The sequence below is a fragment of the Bos mutus genome, chromosome 12 (assembly GCF_027580195.1).
Source record: "Bos mutus isolate GX-2022 chromosome 12, NWIPB_WYAK_1.1, whole genome shotgun sequence".
In the NCBI taxonomy this organism is placed as follows: domain Eukaryota; kingdom Metazoa; phylum Chordata; class Mammalia; order Artiodactyla; family Bovidae; genus Bos; species Bos mutus.
In genome coordinates this window covers 4,389,269-4,417,240 of record NC_091628.1, presented here as the reverse complement: position 1 = coordinate 4,417,240, position 27,972 = coordinate 4,389,269, and positions in this window count along the sequence as shown.

The window sequence follows — 27,972 nt, the reverse complement described above, 5'->3', positions numbered from 1 at the left end:
TTACATATTCCTTTCATTTGCAACCTGCATCTTGTGTAAGTATCATTTCCAACTACTCCATTAACTTTGATCCCTTCTAATCTGTCACCAGGCATACTTCCAGGGAGTTCTTTCACAGCCATACTTCTTAAATGTCTAATGTAACACTTAATCACATTTTATAGAAGCTAAACACAATCTCAACATTGTATTTACTCAATTATCTTCACCATTGGGTAGCCAGGTAATTCGAGTTCACATGTTAACTCACTTCAGACATGTCTGACTCTGTGTGACACCATGGACTGTAGCCCACCAGGCTCCTCTGTCCGTGGGATTATCCAGGCAAGAATACTGGAGTGGATTGTCATGCCCTTCTCTGGGGATATCCCTGACACAGGGATCAAACCCATATCTGTTACATCTCTTGCATTGGCAGGCAGATTCTTTATCACAGGCGCCACCTGAAAAGACCCAAAAGTGTCACATGCTAAGTTGCTTCCGACTCTGTGAATTAAATTAACCTAATTCGAGTTCATAGATATAAATAAATATAGATTAACTTGTTTAGTTATCTACACATCAGCTACAGTTTTACCAAATTATAATATTCTGTGATGTTATATTTAGCTCTAGGTATTAAAACAAACATATTAAAAAGAAAAACAAAATTTGTGAAGTATAAGCCTGATTAACTATTAATTTGTTGATTGAAAAAAATCTCTCTGCATATCTATTTTTTTTATTTCAGTTTTCTCTTTTTTCTTTTTAAGTTCTGGTCAGTGTAATCACCATATTTTTCAGTAACTGATTTTAATTTCACCTCACATTTAGAAACAGGTATTTCATTTGTTTAATTTTGAGAATATTTATGACCATTATATCTATTACTGTGGGCACGAATCCCTTAGAAGAAATGAAGTAGCCCTCATAGTCAACAAAAGAGTCTGAAATGCAGTACTTGTGTGCAGTCTAAAAAATGAAAGAAAGATCTTGGTTCTTTTCTAAGGCAAACCATTCAATATCACAGTAATCCAAGTCTATGCCCCAACCAGTAATGCTGAAGCAGCTGAAGTTGAATGGTTCTCTGAAGACCTACAAGATCTTCTAGAACTAACACCCAAAAAGTCCTTTTCATCATGTGGGACTGAAATACAAAAGTAGGACGTTAAAAGATACCTGGAGTAGAAGACAAATTTGGCCTTTCAGTACAAAACCATGATGCTAATAGAAGGCAGAAGGAGATAGAAGACAGGAGGAGAAGGGGACGGCAGAGGATGAGATGATTGGATGGTATCACTGAGCCAAGGGATTTGAGTTTGAGCAAGCTTGGGGAGATGATGAAGGACAGGGAAGCCTGGCCTACTGTAGTCCATGGGGTCACAAAAGTCAGACATGACTGAGTGAACAACAACAATGAGAACATTTTACTCTAATAGCAATCTTATATGAAGATTTTACCACCTTCTGAATTATTTTCATGCCAATTCCTTAATTCTATGGGTGAAATCTCCAACCAGTCCTTCATGGAAACTCATTCGGTTTTTCAATGCTGCTTGTATATTATTTCAAATAATCAGCAAAAGTCCTCTCTTGAAGAGAAATTTTAGTGGTATTGTTACTACTGCAAACCAATATCCATTGTGTATGAAATATTTTGTTGTTGTATGCTAGCAGAAAGAACTGAACCCAAAACCAAAGATTAAAACAAAAAAAAAAATCATCTTAAAAGTTCAAGTTTGGCATTTAGATAAATCTGGAAATAGATTTGCCTAAATAAATAGATAATGGATGGTTTTAGATTATTTCTGTGTTCTGTGCTTTTCATGCATGATGTGACTGAGATTCTTTCCAAGCCATTTACACAAGCCTCCTTTTAACTGTGTACTTTTAATATATCTGTAATGAGTTTTTTTTTTTTTTCCCCTTGGAAACAAATAAAAAACCCCAGAAAACTGCATATTTGATACAGCTGTGGACAGCGTCCTTAACAAATAATTCAATAGCTCTCTGGCACACATGTGATAAAGTTGACAATTTTAAACTGTCTATTAAACTAGAATTATCTTTGAATTTGTACTTTTATTATGTAGAAAAAATGAGATAAAGCTATTCAAAGCCATTCATCTTTAGACACAGTTGAACTGTGTTATATGGAAGATATGAATTTGGGATTACTGTTGAGATGATATTGTTTTGAATTCTAAGGTGAGAGAAACTGTTTCTTAATTATAAACCTCATAAATATTGGAATTGCTCATATTTCCTAGCTTGTTAACTAACCATAAAATAGTCTGGAGGATTTTGCATAATTTGGTGTAGTTGAATTTACTGGAGCAATCACTTAGTGAAGAATTTTTAACCACCAAAATGAGGAGATACCATTTTCTCAAAGTATTTACATAACACCAACATGTACTTTGGTCCTATGTATGTGTGTGCTGACTACAGTCCTACTCTTTGAGCCCTCTAGAGCTGTAGCCTACCTAGCTCCTCTGTCCATGAGATTTTCTAGGCAAGGATACTGGAGTGGGTTGCCATTTCCTACTCCAAACTTGGCCTGCAAGAATGTAATTTCATGCTATTGCATTCTCATTTAGTGTAGTTGATTCATACAAGGAAGTTTTACTTCATCAAAAATTTTTATATTATGTCTTTCAATACAAACTAAATTTTGCTCTTATATCATACTATCTTATAGTATCAATAAAAACTCGTGAGCTTGAAGTACACCATGATACTGAGATTTCTAATATTTTTCCTTTTCAAAGGGCTATCTCACTCACCCTAAACAGAAAATCATTTTTTTTTCCCATTTGTGAAATGATCAGATGATCTGTTTAAAACAACAAATTGTAATAAGTCTTTGGAATAACGAAGTTTAACTATTATAATATTATGCATGAGCAGTTCAATTTTCTTCAGGTAGTCTCATAAAGAATCATACATTGTCATTATACTTAGTAATTATGTTGGAAAATATAATTATACATTATAATGCATTTTTAGTATTACAAGTAATTAAACTAAAAAACAATTACTCTATGAATAATTCATTTCTTTTTTAAAAATCTTTTTTTTTAAGTAGTTGATACCAAAGAATTTTAGAGACTTTAAAAGGAACAAAGAGCCAAGTAGGGATTCTATTTGTTGTTGTTTAGTCTCTAAGTCAGTCCAACTCTCTTAAGACCCATGGACTTTAGCCCACTAGGTTCTTTCATTCATGGAATTCTCCAGGCAAGAATATCAGAGTGGATTGTCATTTCCTAATCCACAGGACTCTATTAAAACTACAATATTTTAGTAGTTCTGTAAAGGAAATTTAGAATATTATGTAAATATATCATGTAATTTAAGGTCTACGCTTAAATGATGTGGAACTCTTGCTTTGACACTAATATTTTGACTCTGAGAATGCCCTTGGCAGAGAAGAGGACACATAGAAAATGCACATGAAATACATTAGCCCTCTGACACCTACATAATTTCTCTATATGCAAGATTTCATTGTAAAAAGTATCTTGACCTTGCACCACTGTACTTGATTTCTATCTATACACTTTTGTGACTCAGTTGTATTTATTATGATTATTTCAGGTGGTTTGGAATAATTTTGCAATTGGAATTTATCCCACCTCTTTTTCGGTTGTCTAAACTTGCAGAAAACTTGGTGTTTTCTTAAACTCTTTTTTGGTTGTCTAAACTTGCAGGCAACGTGGTGTTAGAGAAGACTCTTAAGAGTCCCTTGGACTGCAAGGAAATCAAACCAGTCAATCCTAAAGGAAATCAGTCCTGAATATTCATTGGAAGGACTCATGCTGAAGCTGAAACTCCAATCCTTTGGTCACTTGATGCAAAGAACTGACTCACTGGAGAAGACCCTGATGCTTGGAAAGACTGAAGGTGGGAGGAGAAGGGGACAACAGAGGATGAGATGGTTGGATGGCATCCCCGACTCAATGGACATGAGTTTGAGCAAGCTGTAGGAGTTGGTGATGGACAGGGAGGCCTGGCCTGCTGCAGTCCATGAGGTTGCAAAGAGTCAGACACGACTGAGTGAACTGAACTGGACTGAAACTTGCAGAATATGATTAGAAATTTTAAGAATTTTAAGCCTCTTTTGATTATAATAGCTAACATATTGGGTTGGCCAAGAAGCTCATTTGGATTTTTCTTTAAGATGTTACAGAATACCCAAATGAACTTTTCACCAACCCAATATATTGAGTTCACCTTATGTTTTAGAATAGAGCTTCTTACTACATCATTTTTATTCTCACAAAAATTACCACTAGAAAGCCTTTTTTTTTTTTTTTTTTTTTTTTTTTGGTAAGGAAACCTAAGCTTAGCAAGATTACACTACTTGCTCAAATAACTTGCAAATAATGAAAGAGTTTGAACCCAGGTGGTTCAATCCAAGAGGATGCTATTTTAACCTCTATATTATAGTATGCCCTCAGATTTTACCAAACATTTCTATAATTGAGTGAGAAATATCCAAATTAGTTAATAATGACTATCAAAGAGAACTGGATTGTAGCTACACTGTGTTACATCATTCATTGGACAGTATATATCTAGTAAAATTTTAGATGATAAATGGATAGATTTTTTAAATAGACATTTCTCGCATAACAAACATATTCAATTAAGAACAGTTTCATGACAATATACACTATATTTAGAAGTACTCTGATTCCATGAACTTTTTTTTATGATGCAAACTCATTTTGTTTCCATTCTACTGACTCCAAATGTTGAAGCTGACCACTTTGAGGCTTTAACTCAATAGCATTCCAATTAGCTCATTATGGACCAACCATCTCCACTTCTCTTATAACAGTAAAGAAAGGGCATAGGCTTGAAATACAGCAGACACAAGTCTAAGTCTTTATTCTGCTACTGCTAATTTTGTAAGGTTAAATAATTGCTTAAGTTGTCTGGTATATAAACACAAGTCATCTCCCCAAAATTAATGTATCATTTCTAAAACATTGATAATACTGTCACATTGAACCATATATATGAAATCTTCACAGGGATTATGTTGAGTACTCAGTTGATATCAGCAAATAAAATAAGTGAATTATCTGAAACTTATCAGCTAAATAAGTTTCAGATATGTTTTCAAACAAGTGTTTAAATAAGAACATTCTCTTTAGCAGTGCACCAAAGAGTGGTATACAGACAGCAAAATCATCCAGCAAGAACATATATAAAATTGTTAAATTGCGTTCTTGGGATGACTATGAATATTATTAAATATGCAAAAATGTTAGGATATTGCAGGCAAATGTCTCCCTCTCCTTACCATCAAAGAAAACACAAATAGTACATTTGAGCATAGATCCCTAGAAAATCATCCTAAGTTATGAAATGTACATAATTACTTTTATGGAACTCTATTTAAAAGAAAATTAGTCTTGAAATAAAAGAAAAGAGATCTATGTTAGTGGAGAAAATCAAAAATCATGAAATAGAATGAAGAAAAGAAAAATAATTACTTAAATAATATGTGAACAAAAAATAGAATTTAATTTCTACTACTAGTGAGAAAAGAGTTTTCCATTCATCTCAACTGCTTACCATTCCAGATATTTATACTTAGCCATCCATCTCTCTTTAGCTTCAGTGGACAATCTTCATGATGGGATTAAATTACATTTAGCTTCTGTTTGTATTCATCCTGTAACAAGCCTCAGATTGATCCTTGTGTACTGTCAACATCCATGAATCTAATGGACAGTAGCAATAAAATTTTCCACATAAATTGCAATTAACATTTTTACTTTAGTTTGAGCAAATGGAAACATTGTGGCTGAAATATAAATTAGCATCTGCTTTAAAGTAAACCCTGTTGTGTTCCAGTGAGGCTTCACAAAATGTATCAACAAATTTTAACAAGACTGGCCCTGGAAAATACTGAATTATTCAGTTTAGTCAGAATGTTTGTTTAATCTGCCATTTTTGACATCTGATGAGTTATGAGACTCAGGACCCCAACTGTTGAAACAAAATCACATATTCACTATTTAGAACATTTTCCATTTGTAGGGTATGCAGCAATGTGTGCTTGTCTTAGCAAATTCAATAGCCTGAGAAGCCCTGTTTAGTAAAGAAGAGGTACATAATTTGTGGGAATCAGTGAAAAATTGAAAATATGGGACACATTTATCAAAAGTTATTAAGAATTTTAAAATGGTAACAGTTGGGCAAAACTTTGACATGCGGATCCTTGTGACAATATATACAGGTCACAAGCCCATGAAGCTGGCCCTGGATTTTGTTCACATCACCTGGCCTTAAGAATTATGCTGGAAATATGATCTGCAGTTACTTTATAGCTGTAAATAGATGTAAATAGATGTAAATAAATATAGATGTAAATAAATTGCATTTTAAGCAACTACTTCTCCCTGGTTTAGGTTCTTGTATAGCAATCTAATAATTCAAACCTTTGATGGTATCAGTATGCCAAAAAAGAAAAAGAAATAGAAATTTGGACAATCATCTAGTTATTTCAAGCCTCAAACTCATACTTCTACTTGACATTATGGGAAAAACTGAGCATTAATTGGATTACTTAAATTGTTATATATTTTTAGATTCTAGATTGCCATTATTATATATTACATGAATTGACTTAAGCTTTTATATTACAGTTCAATTTTTAGCTATCTTGTTATCTTTGTTGTAATTATTTGAACTCTTACTTATGTGTAATATTACCTTAGTTTTTTCAGTGTGTAATATTAAATATTAATATGTGCAATATGCTTGTCATTTTATAATATGCTAAATCCCTATATAAATACAAATAGAAAGATAGTTGGATGGATACATAGATAGATAGACAGTAGATGTACATGCATGCCAAATCGCTTCAGTTGTGTCCAACTCTTTGCAACCCTATGGACCATAGTCCACCAGGCTTCCATCTCCATAGAATTCTCCAAGCAAGAATACTAGAGTGGGTTGTCATGCCCTCCTCCAGGACATCTTCCTGACCCAGGGATTGAATTCACATCTCTTACATCTCCTGCATTGGCAAGAAGGCTCTTAATCTGGGAAGCCAAGATAGAAGATAGTAGGTACATAGACATAAATATATGATTAATAGACAGATGAATAGATAAATAGATAATAGTTATTTACTCCAAGTTGAATTTAATCCTACCCCTGAGATCAAATAAGAGTCCCTCAATTTCTAATTCCATGAGAAGCAATATACTTCCAAATGACTTTTGTTCTGTTTTTAGGATCCCCTCTGGCTCCAGGAATGTTTTTTTCTGCAATATACTGACCCATACTTGCAGGTCAGTACCAAATTTAGCACACATGCACCCTCCCCAAAAGCTAATTACACAAGAAAACAATATTAATGTGATTTCCACTTCTAGCCATGATGGAATTACTGAGATATATTTCACTCCTCACCATAAAGAATAATTAGACCAAATGTAATGAAAATGATTTCTACTACTCAATAACAGATAATGCAGAGCAAAGAGTGGTAAGAAAAGGAAAAGAAAAAAAAAAAAAGAACTGAGTTTGTGTTTCCTGAGCGTCAAAGCTCAGGGATAAAGGAACTGATCAGTTTAGCAGTCCCTCTGAGTTGAAGGGATCCCTTTCCTGGTCATGCCCTGTCTTCAGGACATTCAGCACCATTGATGCTAATGCTTATGATTTGTTCCTGGGTCAGAAGAGCTGAGGGCTTTCAATTCTGGTTTATAACTATCAGTTAACCCAGGGAGTCTGCCCTTCAGATGTATGGTTTTATCAGCCACCTGTTCCTTCCCTCTGGGAACCAAATTGCTCCCAAACTCTCCTCCCATTCACCTACAAGAGCAGTTTATTTCTTTTCTCCACAGCAGTATCCTGAGATAATAAGATTTTTATGTATTCTCTATGGGTAGAGGCCATTTTCTTCCTTCCTCCACAGGTAGTTGATTTTTAACTGTACCAGGAATCCCAGGTAGCACTAGAGGTAAAGAACCCACCTGCCAATGCACGAGGCATAAGAGACATGGGTTTGATCCCTGGGTTGGGAAGATGCCACAGAGGAGGAAATGGCAACAAACTCCAGTATTTTATCTGAAGAATTGGATGGACAGAGGAGATGGCAGGCTACAGTCCATTAGGTTGCAATGAGTCAGACACAGCTGAAGGGACTTAGCAAAGACACATGCCTCCAGATGCAAATATTTCCCGCCCCTACCACAACAGTTTGGGCTTCCTGGTGCCACGTAGTAAAAAAAAAATCTGCCTGCACTATAGGAGATGTAGGAGGTATGGTTTTGATCCCTGGGTCAGGAGGATCCTGGAGGAAGGCATGACAATCCACTGCAGTATTGTTACTTAGAGCATCCCATGGACAGAGTCCACAGGACTGGAAAAAGTCACTTTTCATTCCATTCCCAAAGAAAGGCAATGCCAAAGAATGTTCAAACTTCCCAACAACTGCACTCATCTGGCACACTAGCAAAGTAATTCTCAAAATTCTCCAAGCCAGGCTTCAACAGTATGTGAACCAAAAACTTCCAGATGTTCAAGCTGGATTTTAAAAAGGCAGAGGAACCAGAGATCAAATTACAAAAGTCCTTTGGATCATAGAAAAATCAAGAGAGTTCCAGAAAAACATCTGCTTCTGCTTTACTGACTATGTCAAAGCTTTTGACTGTATGGATCACAAAAAACTCTGGAAAATTCTCAAGAGATGGGAATACCAGCCCACCTTATCTGCCTCCTGAGAAATCTGTATGCAGGTCAAGAAGCAACAGGTAGAACTGGACATGGAACAACAGACTGGTTCCTAATCAGGAAAGGAGTACTTCAAGGTGGTATATTGTTACCCTGCTTATTTAATTTATGTGCAGAGTGCATCATGCAGAATGCCATGCTTGATGAAGTACAAGTTGGAATCAAGATTGCCAGGAGAAATATCAATAACCTCAGATATGCAGATGACACCACCCTTATGGCAGAAAGCGAAGAGGAACTAAAGATCCTCTTGATGAAAGTGAAAAAGTTGGTTTAAAACTCAACATTCACAAAACAAAGATCACAGCATTTGGTCCCATCACTTCATGGTAAATAGATGGAGAAATGATGGAAACAGTGACAGTCTTTATTTTCTTGGGCTCCAAAATCACTGCAGATGGTGACTGCAGCCATGAAATTAAAATACACTTGCTCCTTGGAAGAAAAGCTATGACCAACCTAGACAACATATTAAAAAGTAGACACATTACTTTACTGACAAAGGTCTGTATAGTCAAAGCTATGGTTTTTCCAGTAGTCGTGTATGGATGTGAGAGTTGGACTATAAAGAAAGCTGAGCACCAAAGAATTGATGCTTTTGAAGTGTGGTGTTGGAGAAGACTCTTGAGAGTCCCTTGGACTGCAAGGAGATCCAACCAGTCCATCCTAAAGGAGATCAGTCCTGAATATTCATTGGAAGGATGAAACTCCAATACTTTGGCCCCCTGATGTGAAGAACTGACTCATTAGAAGAGGCTCCCATGCTGGGAAAGATTGAAGGCAGGAGGAGAAGGGGATGACAGAAGATGAGATGATTGCTTGGCATCACCGACTTGATGAACATGAGTTTGAGCAAGCTCTGGGAGATGGTGAAGGACAGGGAAGCCTAATGTGATGCAGTCCATTGGGCTGCAAAATTTGGACATGAATGAGTGATTGGAACAATAATGAAAGACTTAAACCTTTTTAAAATTTTTAATGGGAGGATAATTGATTTTTAAAATTGTTTTGACTTCTGAAATACAGCAGTGTGAAATAGCCGTAAGTATACATATTTCCCCTCCCTCTTGAACTTCCTCCCAACCTCCCCTCCCCTCAACCCATCCCACACCTTTAGGTTGTCACAGAGCACTAGGTTGAGCTCTTGTGCCTATACAACAGCTTCTACTGGTTATCTATTTTACACATGGAGGTATATATATATATATATCAATGCTACTTTTTCAATTTACCTACCTTTTCCTTTCCCTGATGTGATATTCTTTGAAAACTAGAAATAAAATACCATTTGACCCAAGAAACCCACTCCTGGACATATACCCTGATAAAACCATATTTAAAAAGACACACATGCCCCTATGTTCATAGAAGCACTATTTACAAGAGCTAGGACAGAGAAGCAGCCTAGATGTTCATCAACAGATGAATGGACAAGGAAGTTATGTACATATACCCAATGAAATATTATTTAGCCATAAAAAGGAACACATTTAAGTCAGTTCTAGTGAGGTGAATGAACTGAGAGCCTGTTATACAGAGTGAAGTAAGTTGAAAGAGAAAAGCAAATTTTGTATATTAATGCTATATATTGAATCTAGAAAAATGGCTCTGGGATGAAACTATTTGCAGGGCACCAATAGAGATGCAGACATAGAGAACAGACTTTGCATACTTATTTTTAAAAACATTTTTAGTGGTTTTTGCCATACATTGACATGAGTCAGCCATGGGTGTACATGTGTTTCCCATTCTGAACCCCCCTCACACCTCCCTTCCCATTCCATCCCTCAGGGTCATCCCAGTGCACCAGCCCTGAGCACCCTGTCTCATGCATGGAACCTGGACTGGCGATCTATTTCACATATGATAATATACATGTTTCAATGCTATTCTCTCAAATCATCCCACCGTCACCTTCTCCCACAAAGTCCAAAAGTCTGTTCTTTACATCTGTGTCTCTTTTGTTGTCTCACATATAGGGTCATCATTACCATCTTTCTAAATTCCATATATATGCATTAATATACTGTATTGGTGTTTTTTTCCTTATGACTTACTTCACTCTGTATAATAGGCTCCAGTTTCATCCACCTTATTAGAACTGATTTCATTGTGTATATGTACCACAGCTTTCTTATCCATTCATCTGCCAACGGACATCTAGGTTGCTTCCATGTCCTGGCTATTGTAAACAGTGCTGTGATGAACACTGGGATACATGTGTTTCTTTCATTTCTGGCTTCCTTGGTGTGTATGCCCAGCAGTGGGGTTGCTGGGTCATATGGCAATTCTATTTCTAGTTTTCTAAGGAATCTCCACACTGTTCTCCTTAGTGGCTGTACTAGTCTGCATTCCCACCAATAGCATAAGAGGGTTTCCTTTTCTCCACACCCTCTCCAGCATTTATTGTTTATAGACATTTTTATAGCAGCCATTCTGACCAGTGTGAGATGGTGAAGGTGGTTTTGATTTGCATTTCTCTGTGGATTCTTCTTTTATAACAACTATTCACCTTTCATAATTTTGTTGGAATTTCTTATGTACTTGTTTGCCTTACTATTCGATTTGTCTTTCTAGGTTTAACTTTTCTATTCCGTTCCTGTTATTTTACTTTGTATTATATAAGGTACAAAATAGGTATATACACACATGAACATATAAAGCTGCTAAATTTAGCCTGATAGACCTTGTTGCAATGATTTATTGGAGGTACTCAGGCTATCCTTATTTATGTATTATCCATGTCATATTCCAATATACAATGTTGAGGGGTTTATATTCAAAGTGCATAAAGACTCATACAACCCAATAACAAATGAATAGATTTAAGAAAAAAGAAAAATTGGTAAGGGACCTTGTCAGGGAAGGTTTAACAGGAGGATTCCTATGTGCTGTTTCTCATAAATCCTCTGTTCCTTATCAGTTTCTGGCAACAGAAACAAGTGGAATGGCAAGCTGCTCCCAGGACTGAGATCATAGGATGAGACAAGCATGAATCTACTTCAGTAAACATTCTCCTTACGACAAAACTTCTTAGTCTCAATCCTTTTTCTTGAGATATGAATTGTCTCCTGACCTTATGACCATTGTTAATCCCTTGGTAACAGTTGCTGTATGTTTGGTTTTCTGATCTTTATCATTGTCAAAAGAAATTCCTTGTATAACAGCCTATATATACTCACAGAAAGATCATTAAAGCACCTTTGCTCCATCAGAGCTTGGGTCTCCATGTCTTTCTTTCTTTCTCTCTCTCTCCCCCTCCCTCTGGCTAATTCTCTTTAGTGTAGAAACCCACCAAGCTCATTCTCCTGCCTGGGCTTTCAAGACTCATCTAGAGGGTGCCCTGTGCCTTCGTGAGCAGTACAAGCCCTGTTCTAGGGTTTTATTTGTTCTCTGCATAAACCAGGGAATATTAGCTTCTTTCTCTCCTTCACTTTCTTATCGTCAACTCTGGACCACCAGGTTCTGGTCCATTAAAGGACCACAACAGGACCTGAATAGACAATAAAAGGTATAAATGGCCAACAGATACATGGAAATCTGCTCAACTTCACTAAAATTCAGGGAACTGTAAATAAAAATCACAATGAGACTTTACTTCATACTGTTAGAGTGATTATCAAAAAAAAAGAAGAAGAAGAAGAAATAACAAGTGGTGATGAGGGTACAGAGAAAGGGAAGCATTATACATTGTTGTTGGGAATGAAAATTGCTGCGGTGATTATAAGAGACAATGTGAAGTTTCTGAAAAAGCTTAAAATACAACTACCATATGATCTATCAATCTCACTTCTGTGTTTATATCCAAAGGAAATGAAATCAGTATCTCAAAGAGATATCTGCACTCTTAAGTGAATGTAGCATTGTTTCCAGTAGCCAATATATGGAAATAGCCTGTCTGTCAACAGATAAATGAATGAAGGCAAAAACTATGTATATAGTGAAATAATATTCAGCTAGAAAAGAGAAGGAAATCTACCATGTAATAACATGGAAGAACCTGGAAGACACTATCTTTTGTGAAATACACCAGTCACAGAAAGACAAATACTGTACAATATCACTTATATGTGGAATTGAAAAGAGTTGAGCTCATAGAAGAAGAGAGCTGATTGATGGTTTCTTGGGGCTGAGGGTGAGGAAAATAGAGAGACTTAGATCAGAGGCTATGTATTTTCAGTTGTAAGTTGACTATTTTCTAGAGAGCTAATATACAGCATGTGCAGACTGTTGCTTCAGTTGTCCCCAACCCTTTGAGATACTATGGACTGTAGCCCACCAGGCTCCTCTCCCCATGGTATTCTTCAGGCAACAATACTGGAGTGGGTTGTATGACTTCCTCCAGGGGGTCTTCCTGACCCAGGCATCAAACCTGCATCTTTTATTTCTCCTCCTTTGGCAGGCAGTTCTTTACCACTAGTGCCACAAGGGAAGCCCAATATACAGCATGACTATGGTTGATACACGGGCTTCTCTCCTGGCTCAGATGGTAAAGACTCTGCCTGCAGTGCAGGAGACCCAGGTTCAATCTTTGGATCAGGAAGATCCCATGGAGAAGGGAATGACTACCGACACCAGTATCCTTGCCTGGAGAATTCCATGGACAGGGGAGCCTGATGGGCTAGAGTCCATGGAGTCGCAAAGAGTAAGAAATAACAGAGCGACTAACACTAACTAACGATGGTTAACATACTGTAGCATATACTTGAAATTTGCTGAAAAGGTAGATATTAATTGTTCTTGCTGCTGCTACTGCTGCTAAGTCACTTCAGTTGTGTCCGACCCTGTGAGACCCCATAAATGGCAGCCCACCAGACTCCCCCATCCCTGGGATTCTCCAGGCAAGAGCACTGGAGTAGGTGGCCATTTCCTTCTCCAATGCATGAAAGTGAAAAGTGAAAGTGAAATTGCTCAGTCGTGTCCGACTCTTAATTGCTCTTACTACATACATAAAAACAGATTAAATATATGAGATGATAAATGTATTAATTGGCCTCACTATGATAATTATTTCACAATGTATAGATATATCAAGCTATAACATCAGTTCAGTTCAGTCGCTCAGTCATGTCCGACTCTTTGTGATCCCATGAATTGCAGCACGCCAGGCCTCCTGTCCATCACCAACTCCCGGAGTTTACTCAAACTCACGTCCGTCGAGTAGGTGATGCCATCCAGCCATCTCATCCTCTGTCGACCCCTTCTCCTGCCTCCAATCCCTCCCAGCATCAGAGTCTTTTCCAATGAGTCAACTCTTCGCATGAGGTGGCCAAAGGACTGGAGTTTCAGCTTCTTCCTTCCAAAGAAATCCCAGGGCTGATCTCCTTTAGAATGGACTGGTTGGATCTCCTTGCAGTCCAAGGGACTCTCAAGAGTCTTCTCCAACACCACAGCTCAAAAGCATCAATTCTTCAGCGCTCAGCTTTCTTCACAGTCCAACTCTCACATCCATACATGATCACTGGAAGAACCATAGCCTTCACTAGACGGACCTTTGTTGTCAAAGTAATGTCTCTGCTTTTGAATATGCTATTTAGGTTGGTCATAACTTTCCCTCCAAGGAGTAAGTGTCTTAATTTCATGGCTGCAATCACCATCTGCAGTGATTTTGAAGCCCAGAAAAGTAAAGTCTGACACTGTTTCCACTGTTTCCCCATCTATTTCCCATGAAGGGATGGGACCAGATGCCATGATCTTTGTTTTCTGAATGTTGAGCTTTAAGCCAACTTTTTCACTCTCCCCTTTCACTTTCATCAAGAGGCTTTTTAGTTCCTGTACTTACTGCAATAAGGGTGGTGTCATCTGCATATCTGAGGTTATTGATATTTCTCCTGGCAGTCTTGATTCCAGCTTGTGCCTCTTCCAGCACAGCGTTTCTCATGATGTACTCTGCATATAAGTTAAATAAGCCAGGTGACAATATACAGCCTTGACATACTCCTTTTCCTATTTGGAACCAGTCTGTTGTTCCGTGTCCAGTTCTAACTGTTGCTTCCTGACCTGCATACAAATTTCTCAAGAGACAGGTCAGGTGGTCTGGTATTCCCATCTATTTTAGAATTATCCACAGTTTATTGTGATCCACACTGTCATAGGTTTTGGCATAGTCTAAACCAGAAATAGATGTTTTTCTGGAACTCTCTTGCTTTTTCCATGATCCAGCAGACGTTGGCACTTTGCTCTATGTGTTTTTTTTTTTTTAACTTTTTTAAAATTTTATTTTATTTTAAACTTTACATAATTGTATTAGTTTTGCCAATTATCAAAATGAATCCGCCACAGGTATACATGTGTACATTTTAATTTTTCCATTATACCTCAAAAAACCTGGAAAAATGTAAAAAGAAAGATAAAACTAAAGTTCTGAGTGGCAGAGACATTTAAATAGAGGCAGTCTAAAAAGAGTGTCCCACTCTTTACCACAATGCTATCATAAGCACCATAAAAACATTATTGATTAAACAATAACTTACCTTTTGCATACTTATTGTCAATGTTAGTCATGTTTACCTCAACTATTGTGTCTTATACCTGGTTTGCAAGGATTTTACTAAACTTCCTCCATCAGTCCCCAAAGACTATCTCCCCGAAGTTGTGTGTGTTTGTATTCACACTCAGTTTTGTGGGACTCTTTGCTGCCCCCTGGAATGTACCTCCACCAGACTCCTTTGTCTATAAAATTTTCCAGACAAAATTCTTGACCCAGTTGCCACTTCTTCCTCCAGGAGATCTTCCTGACCCATGAACTGAACCTGCATTTGCTTTGTTTTTTTTTTTTTTTTTTTTCACCACTAGTTCCACCTATGAAGGCCAAAGCATTAATCAAATAAACTTAAAAATTAAAGGACTATATAGGCATTTTATAGGGCTATAACAAGCTGCGACTAGAAACAGCCTTCAGTTCCATGAAGTTTCCATTCAACAAAATGCTTAAATATGTACTTACTAGGTGCTAAAAATGTGGTGATTGTATTTTACTGTTGCTATATCACGTTATGTAACATATTAGTCTCTTTTTTTTCCACTTTGCCTGGCATTGTTCCAGTTTTAGTTGTGTAAGTATCTCATCTTTAAAAATTCTTCATTTCCTGGTAAATAGAGATGTCCTATATCTTTATTTATCTCCTTACCCTCGTCCAAGGTAAGAAGCAGTGGCTGCGCTTTGCTGGAACAGCCATGAAGAGATACTCCACGTCCAAGGTAAGAGAAACCCAAGTAAGACAGTAGGTGTTGCAAGAGGGCATCAGAGGGCAGACACACTGAAACCATAATCACAGAAAACTAGTCAATCTAATCACACTAGGACCACAGCCTTGTCTAACTCAATGAAACTAAGCCATGTCCTGTGGGGTCACTCAAGATGAGCAGCTCATGGTGGAGAGATCTGACAGAATGTGGTCCACTGGAGAAGGGAATAGCAAACCACTTCAGTATTCTTGCCTTGAGAACCTCGTGAACAGTATGAAAAGGCAAAATGATAGGATACTGAAAGAGGAACTCCTCAGGTCAGTAGGGGCCCAATATGCTAGTGGAGATCAGTGGAGAAATAACTCCATAAAGAATGAAGCGATGGAGCCAAAGCGAACAGAATACCCAGTTGTGGATGTGACTGGTGATAGAAGCAAGGTCCGATGCTATAAAGAGCAATATTGCATAGGAACCTGGATTATCAGGTCCATGAATCAAGGCAAATTGGAAGTGGTCAAACAAGGGATGGCAAGCGTGAATGTCGACATTCTAGGAATCAGTGAACTAAAATGGACTGGAATGGGTGAATTTAACTCAGATGACCATTATATCTACTACTGTGGGCAGGAATCCCTTAGAAGAAATGGAGTAGCCATCATGGTCAACAAAAGAGTCCGAAATGCAGTACTTGGATGCAATCTCAAAAATGACAGAATGATCTCTGTTTCCAAGGCAAACCATTCAATATCACAGTAATCCAAGTCTATGCCCCAACCATTAATGCTAAAGAAGCTGAAGTGGAACAGTTCTTTGAAGACCTACAAGACCTTTTAGAACTAACACCCAAAAAAGATGTCCTTAGCATTATAGGGGACAGGAATACAAAAAAATGAGGTCAAGAAACACCTGGATTAACAGGCAAATTTGGCCTTGGAATATGGCATGAAGCAGGGCAAAGACTAATAGAGTTTTGCCAAGAGAACACACTGGTCATAGCAAACACCTCTTCCAACAACACAAGAGAAGACTCTACACATGGACATCACCAGATGGTCAAAACCAAAGTTAGATTGATTATATTTTTGCAGCCAAAGATGGAGAAGCTCTATACAGTCAACAAAAACAAGACCAGGAGCTGACTGTGGCTCAGATCATGAACTTCTTATTGCCAAATTCAGAATTAAATTGAAGAAAGTAGGGAAAACCACTAAACCATTCAGGTAGAACCTAAATAAAATCCCTTATGATTATACAGTGGAAGTGAGAAATAGATTTAAGGGACTAGATCTGATAGACAGGGTGCCTGATGAACTATGGACAGAGGTTCGTGACATTGTACAGGAGACAGGGATCAAGGCCATCCCCATGGAAAAGAAATGCAAAAAAGCAAAATGTCTGTCTGAGAAGGCTTAGAAATAGCTGTGAAAAGAGGAGAAGGAAAAGCAAAGGAGACAAGGAAAGATATAAACATCTGAATGCAGAATTCCAAAGAATAACAAGAAGAGATAAGAAAGCCTTCCTCAGTTATCAATGCAAAGAAATAGAGGAAAACAACAGAATGGGAAAGACTAAAGATCTCTTCAAGAAAATTAGAGATACCAAGGGAACATTTCATGCAAATTTGGGCTCGATAAAGGACAGAAATGGTATGGACCTAACAGAAGCAGAAGATATTAAGAAGAGGTGGCAAGAATACACAGAAGAACTGTACAAAAAGATCTATATGACCAAGATAATCACGATGGTATGATCACTGACCTAGAGGCAGACATCCTGGAATGTGAAGTCAAGTGGGTCTTAGAAAGCATCACTACGAACAAAGCTAGTGGAGGTGATGGAATTCCAGTGGAGCTATTTCAAATCTTGAAAGATGATGCCGTAAAAGTGCTGCACTCGATATGCCAGCAAATTTGGAAAACTCAGCAGTGGCCACAGGACTGGAAAAGGTCAGTTTTCATTCCAATCCCAAAGAAAGGCAATGCCAAAGAATGCTCAAACTACCGCACAAATGCACTCATCTCACACACTAGTAAAGTAATGCTCAAAATTCTCCAAACCAGGCTTCAGCAATATGTGAACCATGAATTTCCAGATGTTCAAGCTGGTTTTAGAAAAGGCAGAGGAACCAGAGATCAAATTGCCAACATCTGCTGGAGAATGGAAAAAGCAAGAGAGTTCCAGAAAAAACATCTATTTCTGCTTTCTTGACTATGCCAAAGCCTTTGACTGTGTGGATCTCAATAAACTGTGGAAAATTCTGAAAGAGATGGGAATACCAGACCACCTGACCTGCCTCTTGAGAAACCTATATGCACGTCAGGAAGCAACAGTTAGAACTGGACATGGAACAACAGACTGGTTCCAAATAGGAAAAGGAGTATGTCACAGCTGTATATTGTCACCCTGCTTATTTAACTTATATGCAGAGTACATCATGAGAAACGCTGGGCTGGAAGAAGCACAAGCTGGAATCAAGACTGCTGGGAGAAATATCAATAACCTCAGATATGCAAATATACCACCCTTACAGCAGAAAATGAAGAGGAACTAAAAAGCCTCTTGATTAAGGTGAAAGAGGAGAGTAAAAATGTCAGCTTAAAGCTCAACATTCAGAAAATGAAGACCATGGCATCTGGTCCCATCCTTTCATGGGAAATAGATGAGGAAACAGTGGAAACAGTGTCAGACTTTACTTTTCTGGGCTCCAAAATCACTGTAGATGGTGATTGCAGTCATGAAACTAAAAGACACTTACTCCTTGGAAGAAAAGTTATGACCAACCTAGATAGCATATTCAAAAGCAGAGACATTACTTTGCCAACAAAGGTCCGTCTAGTCAAGGCTATGGTTTTTTCAGTGGTTATGTATGGATTTGAGAGTTGGACTGTGAAGAAAGCTGAGCTCCGAAGAATTGATGCTTTTGAACTGTGGTGTTGGAGAAGACTCTTGAGAGTCCCTTGGACTGCAAGGAGATCCAACCAGTCCATCTGAAGGAGATCAGCCCTGGGATTTCTTTGGAAGGACTGATGCTAAGCTGAAACTCCAGTCCTTTGGCCACCTCATGTGAAGAGTTGACTCATTGGAAAAGACTCTGATGCTGGGAGGGATTGGGGGCAGGAGGAGAAGGGGACAACAGAGGATCAGATGGCTGGATGGCATCACTGACTTGATGGACGTGAGTCTGAGTGAGTTCCGGGAGTTGGTGACAGACAGGGAGGCCTGGCGTGCTGTGATTCACGGGGTCACAAAGAGTCGGACACGACTGAGCGACTGAACTGAAGTGAAGTGATATCTTTATTATATTGTTTGAGAATTTAGAGACTCACATAAAAGAAATTCTACAAAGATATTCAAAGTACACAAGAGTTTAAAGTTTAGAACAAAATACTCATGGTGATTTGAAGACATATATTGGTCATGATGTTCATCTTCACAGTGTCTGTTTTCCTTCATTTCTATAGTAATATTGAGCCTTATTTAAAATAATTTAATGTAGCAGTCAACAGCAATAGTTGGTTATAGTATTACAGAAAATAAAATATTTTTCATTCGGGAGAGGAATCATTTCAGAGTGGAAATGTCCATAGTCACAATGCAGAACTAGGGAAAAAGTGAAGGGCACAGAATAAATACGGACAAAATAAGGACAAGGGGACAGTGGGAGGAACTCCTAAGAGGGGAATGAAAAAGCAGAGTGGTGGTGTCTATTGATGTTGTCCTTCAGTGCTTAGTTAAGGGTTCAGATTTTCTTGAATGTGTTTAGCAGGGGAGGGTGTAATTTCCTCCATTCTGTCTCATTGCAACAAAAATTTGAAGCTACGAATGGACCAGTGTTACAGCCCTCAAAGAGACTAGTGTTACAGCTCTGTGTTACAGCTCAGTTTTATTTAGAAAGCAAAGGAAAATACATGTTGGTGGCTTAAGGACACACCAATCCAAAAGACGTGAAGAGAAGAGAGGCCTCCATCCCAATTTTGGCTCCTCTTTTTTATGTTTTTTTTCTCCTCCCCCTAGGCCTGCCCTGTGTAAACTTGGCTATCCAGGAGTGCTGTTTGTTTTACCTGAGGTCCTTACTCTGGTCCTCGGACCTTCCTTTGTTCTATTTTTCCCTTCCTTGTCTTTTAGCCACCGCCATTCTGGACTCATTTTTCCTATCCTAACTACCTTACGTGTTCAAGAAAGTTAAGTCTACAAAATGATGAAAATTATGCTCTTTCAGGAAAAGCAAACTATTCAAGTGAACACAGAACACTTCAACAGGGAGGAATCATCTAGAAAACTATGATAGAGTTATTTGGTTCTCCTAGGCCTCAGCTAGTGTTGAAGAAGGAGAGAGGGGCCCATTCATTCTCAGGAATTGAATAGTCTTGTTGTAAAAGGAGACAGCGTCTCACTATGCTACCGTTGACTTAAAGAAAACCATACAACATAAGAGCTATGAGTTAAAGTTTTGCTTAAACTCAGAGTCTTGCTGAGGATGGTAGCCCAGGAAACAGCCCCTCTATAGTTCTAAGGGGACTACTCTGTGAAGGTTGGGAATTAGTCAGTATTCATAAGATTTTGGCTAAAGAATATGAGCAGTCAAGTGTACAAATCAATAATAGGTTACTATTGGTCACAAGAAACAAATTTCTCAGTTAATGATTTTAGTGCTTTTCTTATACATGAGAAGATGCAAAAATCTAGGTTCATTAATATTCTATCTGAGATATACATTTATCAAAGAGGCCTGATTTTCCAAAACACAGTGCAAACTCATCCTGTTTTCATCCTAAATTCCTCTCAGGGTACTCTGTTGGTTAGCAACTGCAGTGGCTGATGATTCAATCCTTGTAGAACTGGGTTGTGAGCAACCTTTTTTGTTTTGTACCTCTCCTACCTTCTCATCTCCTGTCTTCCCCTGTAGATGTTCTTATGGTGAGACTTCCTGAGTGAAGAACTGTGCCTACTAACCATGAAACACATTGTATCATACATTTTGTTTCATGACTAACAGGGAAAATAAGGTCAAAAGTAAAATGTCTTTTAAAGAAAGCTGTGGGCTTCCCTCGGAGAAGGCAATGGCACCCGACTCCAGTACTCTTGCCTGGAAAATCCCATGGATGGAGGAGCCTGGTAGGTTGCAGTCCATGGGGTCGCAAAGAGTTGGACATGACTGAGCGACTTCACTTTCACTTTTCACTTGCATGCATTGGAGAAGGAAATGACAACCCACTCCAGTGTTCTTGCCTGGAGAATCCCAGGGACAGGGGAGCCTGGTGGGCTGCCGTCTATGGGGTCACACAGAGTCAGACACGACTGAAGCAACTTAGCAGTAACAATGGGCTTCCCTGATAGCTCAACAGGTAAAGAATCTTCCTTCCATGCAGGAGACACAGGAGATGATGGTTCAATCTCTGGGTTGAAGTTTCCCTGGAAGAGGAAATGACAATCCACTCCAGTATTCTTGCCTGAAAAGTCCCATGGACAGAGGAGCCTGGTGGCTACAGTTGAAAGGATCACAGAGAGTCAGACACTGCTGAATGAGTAAGGATGCACATTTATGCATGAGCCTGATTAAATATTGTGAAACTGATGAAACAAAGAAGCCATTTGACTGAGGTGGTCTAATAACTTGGTTGCCCAAGAAATCAATCCAAAATCCAAACCTGTAAGTGATTCAAAGTTAGAAAGTCAAAACCCAAGGACACCAGTCAGAAATATCCAACTTTTAATCAGAAATAGCCAGCTTTAAGCTACAGTCAATCAATAACTTTCTTATCTTGTTTCTTCTTTTTTCTCAGCTACTCCCTGAACTCCTATTGGTGGAGCACTTCTAAGCACTTCCAGGTTAACACTGCCTAATTCAAATCAATAAATGTTTAAATAAACCGTTGAAAAGTTCATACACCTCACTTTATCTTTCAACAATTTGTTTCTGTGCTCAGTCTCTCCTCTTATATCTCCATAGATCCACTCTACATTGCTCATTGAACTTTTGGTCTTTGGGAATAATGACTGTTCAGTTTTAAACAACTATGAGTAATGCTTCAAAGAAAACTAAATACCCAAGTGAAAATATCAAAGAGGCACATAAGACAGTCAATGCACAGAATCGGAAGTTTTGGGTTCCTTTTCTTGCAGTTTCTCTGTGCATTTATTGATAAAGAATTTTACTTCAACACTGCAGATGAAATATTGTTAGGACAAACATTTACTTTGTTGAGTTCCAAGACTTTTTTCACTAATGAAATAAGCATCGGGAGTCTTATTTTTAGCAATGTGTGCTTCTCTTGATGATGAGGACCTGCTATGTCTTATCTAACCATTAACTCACTTAATAGCAAATTCTAACAATGCAAGAGACTGTCTCCTACATTTCATTATATTCACATATAATCAGTAAACTATTGTGAATCTGCACTTTTTCTAATCAAAATTTGATCATGACTTTTCTTTTACTAAATTCTTTTTGGAATATAATGGCATATTTTGTTCATTGTTCTACATCTTTGCATTTCTTCCTGCATTTTTCCTTGTCTAGACATCTTTTTATATTATTCCATATGCTGATTCATTTAATTCATGCAGTATTATTGAAAGAAAATAAAAACTTTAAAATGACATTTTTTTTTTAATGAAAGAAAATCCAAAATAAATAGCATTGTATTTAGATGGTGCTGAGTCTCATTCTATTCACAGCAGATAACAGGTGTGAATTGCTTCTTTACCAGCATAAATTCCCTGCTGTGAAGCCCTTTGTTAACTTCATGCTGCTTTCTTGCTCTATTAAGATTGCAAAAATACCAGATTCTACCTTAATGTAATTTTAAATGCTTTACTATTTTGAATAATGTTTATTTGTAAGTTCCTTCCTGAAATGAATGTGAATACAGTAATGCAAGTAAATATTATATACTCTACCCAATATTGATTCTAGAAAGACTACAGGACTATTGCATATGCGCACAGTTCAATTCAGTTGAGTCACTCAGTTGTGTCCTGCTCTTTGTGATCCAGGGACTGCAGCATGCCAGGCCTCGCTGTCCATCAACAACTCCTGGAGTTTACTCAAACTCATGTCCATTGAGTCAGTGATGCCATCCAACCATCACACCCTCTGTTGTCCCCTTCTCCTTCCACCTTCAATCTTTCCCAGCATCAGGATCTTTTCAAATGAGTCAGCTCTTCGCATCAGGTGCCCAAAGTATTGGAGTTTCAGCTTCTGCATCAGTGCTTCCAATGAATGCTCAGGACTGATCTTGTTTAGGATGGACTGGTTATATCTCCTTGCAATCCAAGGGACTCTCAAGAGTCTTCTCCAACACGACAGTTTAAAAGCATCAATTCTTCAGTGCTTATCTTTCTTTATAGTCCAACTTTCACTTCCATACATGACTACTGGAAAAACCATAGATTTGACTAGGCTGACTTTGGTTGGCAAATTAATGTCTCTGCTTTTTAAGTTGCTGTCTAGGTTGGTCATAACTTTTCTTCCAAGGAGCAAGCATCTTTTAATTTCATGGTTATAGTCAGCATCTGTAGTGATTTTGAACCCCAAAAGAATAAATCCTGTCACTGTTCCATTGTTTTCACATCTATTTGCCATGAAGTGATGGGAACAGATGCTGTGATCTTAGTTTTCTCAACGTTGAGCTTTAAGCCAACTTTTTAACTCTCCTCTTTCACTTTCATCAAGAGGATTTTTACTTCCTCTTCACCTTCTGCCATAAGGGTGGTGTCGTCTGCATATCTGAGGTTATTGATATTTCTCTTGGCATTCTTGATTCCAGCTTCTGCTTCTTCCAGCCCAGCATTTCTCATGATCCCCTATAAGGAAAAGGACATCTTTTTTGAGTGTTAGTTTTAGAAGTTCTTGTAGGTCTTCATAGAACCGTTCAACTCCAGCTTCTTCAGCATTACTGATCAGAGCATAAACTTGGATTACTGTGATATTGAATGGTTTGCCTTGGAAATGAACAGAGATCATTCTGTCATTTTTGAGACTGCATCCAAGTACTGCATTTCGGACTCTTGTTGACTAAGATGGCTATTCCATTTCTTCTAAGGGATTCTTGCCCACAGTAGTAGATATAATGGTCATCTGAGTTAATTCACTCATTCCACTCCATTTTAGTTTGCTGATTTCTAAAATGTCGATGTTCACTCTTTCCATCTCCTGTTTGACCACTTCCAATTTGCCTTGATTCATGGACCTAACATTCCAGGTTCCTATGCAATATTGTTCTTTACAGCATCAGACTTTACTTCCATCACCAGTCACATCCACAGCTGGTTGTTGTTTTTGCATTGGCTCCATCCCTTCATTATTTCTGGAGCTATTTCTCCACTGATATTCAGTAGCATATTGGGATTGTACTAACCTGGGGAGTTCATCTTTCAGTGCCCTATCTTTTTGCTCCTTTATATGGTACATGGCATTCTCAAGTTAAAAATATGGAAGTGGCTTGCCATTCCCTTCTCCAGTGTACCACGTTTTGTCAGAATTATCCACCATGACCCATCCATCTTGGGTGGCCCTACATGGCATGGCTTATAGTTTCATTGAGTTAGACAAGGCGTGGTCCATGTGATCAGTTTGATTAATTTTCTGTGACTGTGGTTTTCAGTCTGTCTGCCTCTGATGTAGAAAGATAAGAGGCTGAGGGGGAAACTGGGTCTTTTTTGATGGGCAGTCCCAGGCTCTGTAAATCTTCAATCCAACTTTCTGTTGATGATTACAAGGGCAGGGCTGTGTTCCCTCCCTGTTATTTGACTTGAGGCCTAACTATGGTAGAGTTAATGAAGATAATGGTGACCTCCTTCAAAAGGTCCCATCAAGCACTGCTACACTCAGTGGCCCCAACCCTGCAGCAGGCCACCGCTGACTCACACCTCTGCCAGAGACTCCTGGACACTCATGGGCAAGTCTGGGTCAGTCTCTTGTGGCGTCACTGCTCCTTTCTCCTGGGTCCTGGTGCACACAAAGTTCTGTTTGTGCCCTCCAAGAGTCTGTTTCCCCAGTCCTGTGTAAGTTCTGGTGTCTCTATGATGGGATTAATGGTGACCTCCTCCAAGAAGGCTTATGCCATACCCAGGTCTACTGCACCCAGAACCCCTGCCCATGGGCAGTCCACTGCTGACCTGTACCTCCTCAGGAGACACTCAAACACCGTTCTGTCTCAGTCTCTGAGGGGTCTCCTGATGTGCACAAGGTATGTTTGAGCACTCTGAGCCTCTCTGGCAGGTATGGGATTTGATTCTAAATGCGATTTCACCCCTCCTATCATCTTGCTTGGCTTCTCCTTTTCCCCGGACATGGGGTATCTTCTCAAAGTCACTCCAGCACTGCACAGCAGCTGCTCAAGAACCGGGCAGCTGCCACTCCAGCACCTACTGTCAAATACATATAAATCATATATGAATATATAAACCTGTTTATTGTAATGTATGTGCATGCAAAAGTACTTTAGTTTTCATAGAGTTAGGCATATGCACATGTTTGCCTGTGTGCATGCATTCATTGGTAGGGAAGTGTGGTTCAATACTGCACATTTCTCCCCATCTTAGAATTTTATCCTCCGCATCTTAGAATTTTATCCTCCGCATCTTAGAATTTTAGAGATCCCCATCTTAGAATTTTAAAGCTCCATCTTAGAATTTTAAAGTTCCATCTTAGAGATTATCATGTTAGATATTCTAAGATGGGGAGCTTGGCATCAATTAAATTCCTCATCCTTCATCATTTCCCTGTTGATATATGATCACCCTGACCTGGTAGATCATTTTAGCTAGAATCCCCTTAAGACTTATGCCTTCACCCAGTGACTTGTTGGCTATATCCTCCCCATATTGATTCTAGAAAGACTATGGGACTATTGCATATACACACAAATGCATATAAATCACATATGAATATATAGACATGTTTATTCTAATGTATGTGCATGCAATAATAGCACTTTAGTTTTCATAGAATCAGGTATATGCTTGTGTTATCATGCATATGATCTTCATCATAGAATTATCCTTCCCATCTTAGAATTTTAGAGCTCCATCTTAGAGACTTACTTAAAATTGGAGGAAATTATTTATGGAAATTTGTAAATGCTTTGTGCCAGCATTTGAGATATAGAAGATAAATATAACCTTTTAATAGAGCTTTTAAGATACACATATCAGGAGAACTACAATTGCTCCATGAGTTATTTAGAGCATGTTTATGATCATGGTAAATTTTCTGGTTTCTTTTGAGATGATAGAATTCAACTGGGTTGACTTGTTTAGGAAAGGTCTGTGCTTAAAAAAGCTACCACCAAACCATCATAGTAAACCTACCAGAAAGTGTAACTGTCATATAATAATAAAAAAATTTCTGACACAATGAAATGTTAAGGAAGACTTTATTCAGGATGACGTTGATAGATGTTAGGACTATCACAATAAGAGTGAGAAATTGAGTTCAACTCCAAATACAAGGAAAAATGAGAATTTATAGCCAATAAGTCATTGAGTGGAGGCATAAGTGGTAAGGGGATTCTAGCTAAATTGATCTACCAGGTCAGGGTTATCATATATCAATAGGGGAATGATGAAGGATGGGGAATTTAACTAGATGCCAAGTTTGGGAGGATTCTCTCGCAGTGACATAGTAGGATTCTTGCTAAAACTAGACTTACAAGGACAGAAGAGGACACCCTAGGATGAAACTCAGTTGAGCTGATAACTCAGAGGAGCCTGACTGAAGTTTGGTTAAGGAGAGAATCTCTGCCATAATTTCCTAGTAGATTAGAAGAGACAATTCCACTACACAGATTGTAAGAGGAGAATGAAGCAAATTATGGTCTTCAGTAGCTTCAGGTGTTATTCTACCCACTGCTGTGATAGTACTAATCATAACTACAGTGACAACCATTGTGAAAGTTGGTGGAGAACTCCGGGCAGGATAGTATTGATTGAAAATTAATCAGTGATCTAGGAATAAAGAAGAAAATTTTATTTGAGCCAAATTTGAAGATGATGATTCAAAGATCATCTCAGAAAGCTCTGAGAACTGTTCTAGCAGTTAGAAGTCAAGACACAGTTTATATAAATGTTTTGAGACAGAAGTGAGTGATAGTTGCTCAGTCATGCCTGACTCTTTACAACCCCATGGACTGTAGCCTGCCAGGCTCCTCTGTCCATGGAATTCTTCAGGCAAGATTACCGGAGTGGGTTGCTGTTTCCTTTTCCTTGAGACAGAAGGCTGTACATCAAATTATGTATTATTGACAGTTTACATATTCCAGATGTAAGCATCATAGCGGTTGGCCATGTGATCCCTTACAAAATCAAAAGAGGGTCATCTTTTAAGGAGTTATCTGCATTGTTGCTGTTGTTATTTTGGCGAGACGGGGAGGGAAATGCAGTGCAGCTTGCGGGATCTTAAGTCCCCAGTTACGGATTGAACACAGGCCCCTGGCAGTGAGGGCACCAAGTCCTAACCACTGGACCAGGGAATTCCCAGGAGTTGTCAAGATGCTGGGAGAATGTTGTTCTTTATGGTTGAGCAAGTATTGGGAGAGGTTTGGTCAATGCATAATGCAGATACTCAATGCAGAGTGCAGGAAAAGAGGAGCTCAAAGGGTAGAGAAGAATTTTTTTGTTGAAATTTTTTGTGTCTTGCCATAAAATATAAATTGTATTTCACAGCATCACCTGTGACAGTGCACCCTGGCAGAACAAGCATAAAAGAGAGCCTAGAGTGATCAACAGGACAGAAATCAATAACACAGAAGAAACTGGGAGAAAACACATACAGACATTTCAAGCAAAAAAGAACCCTAAATATGAATCTGAGATATTGTCTTTCCATAGGTAAGGACTTATGCGAAAGTGATATCTTATTAAATTGACCTTATTTGTACCCATGGGCTGGTGAAGCCTGAGGACTTTCAGCTACTGAAATAATAAATCAGAACAAATATAAGCCATAAATACATAAATAATAAAAGTGTGAGTAAAATAAAAACCAGCTCATCCTTCATGCATTTCACCATTTTTGACTCATTAGAATTGGGACTGCGA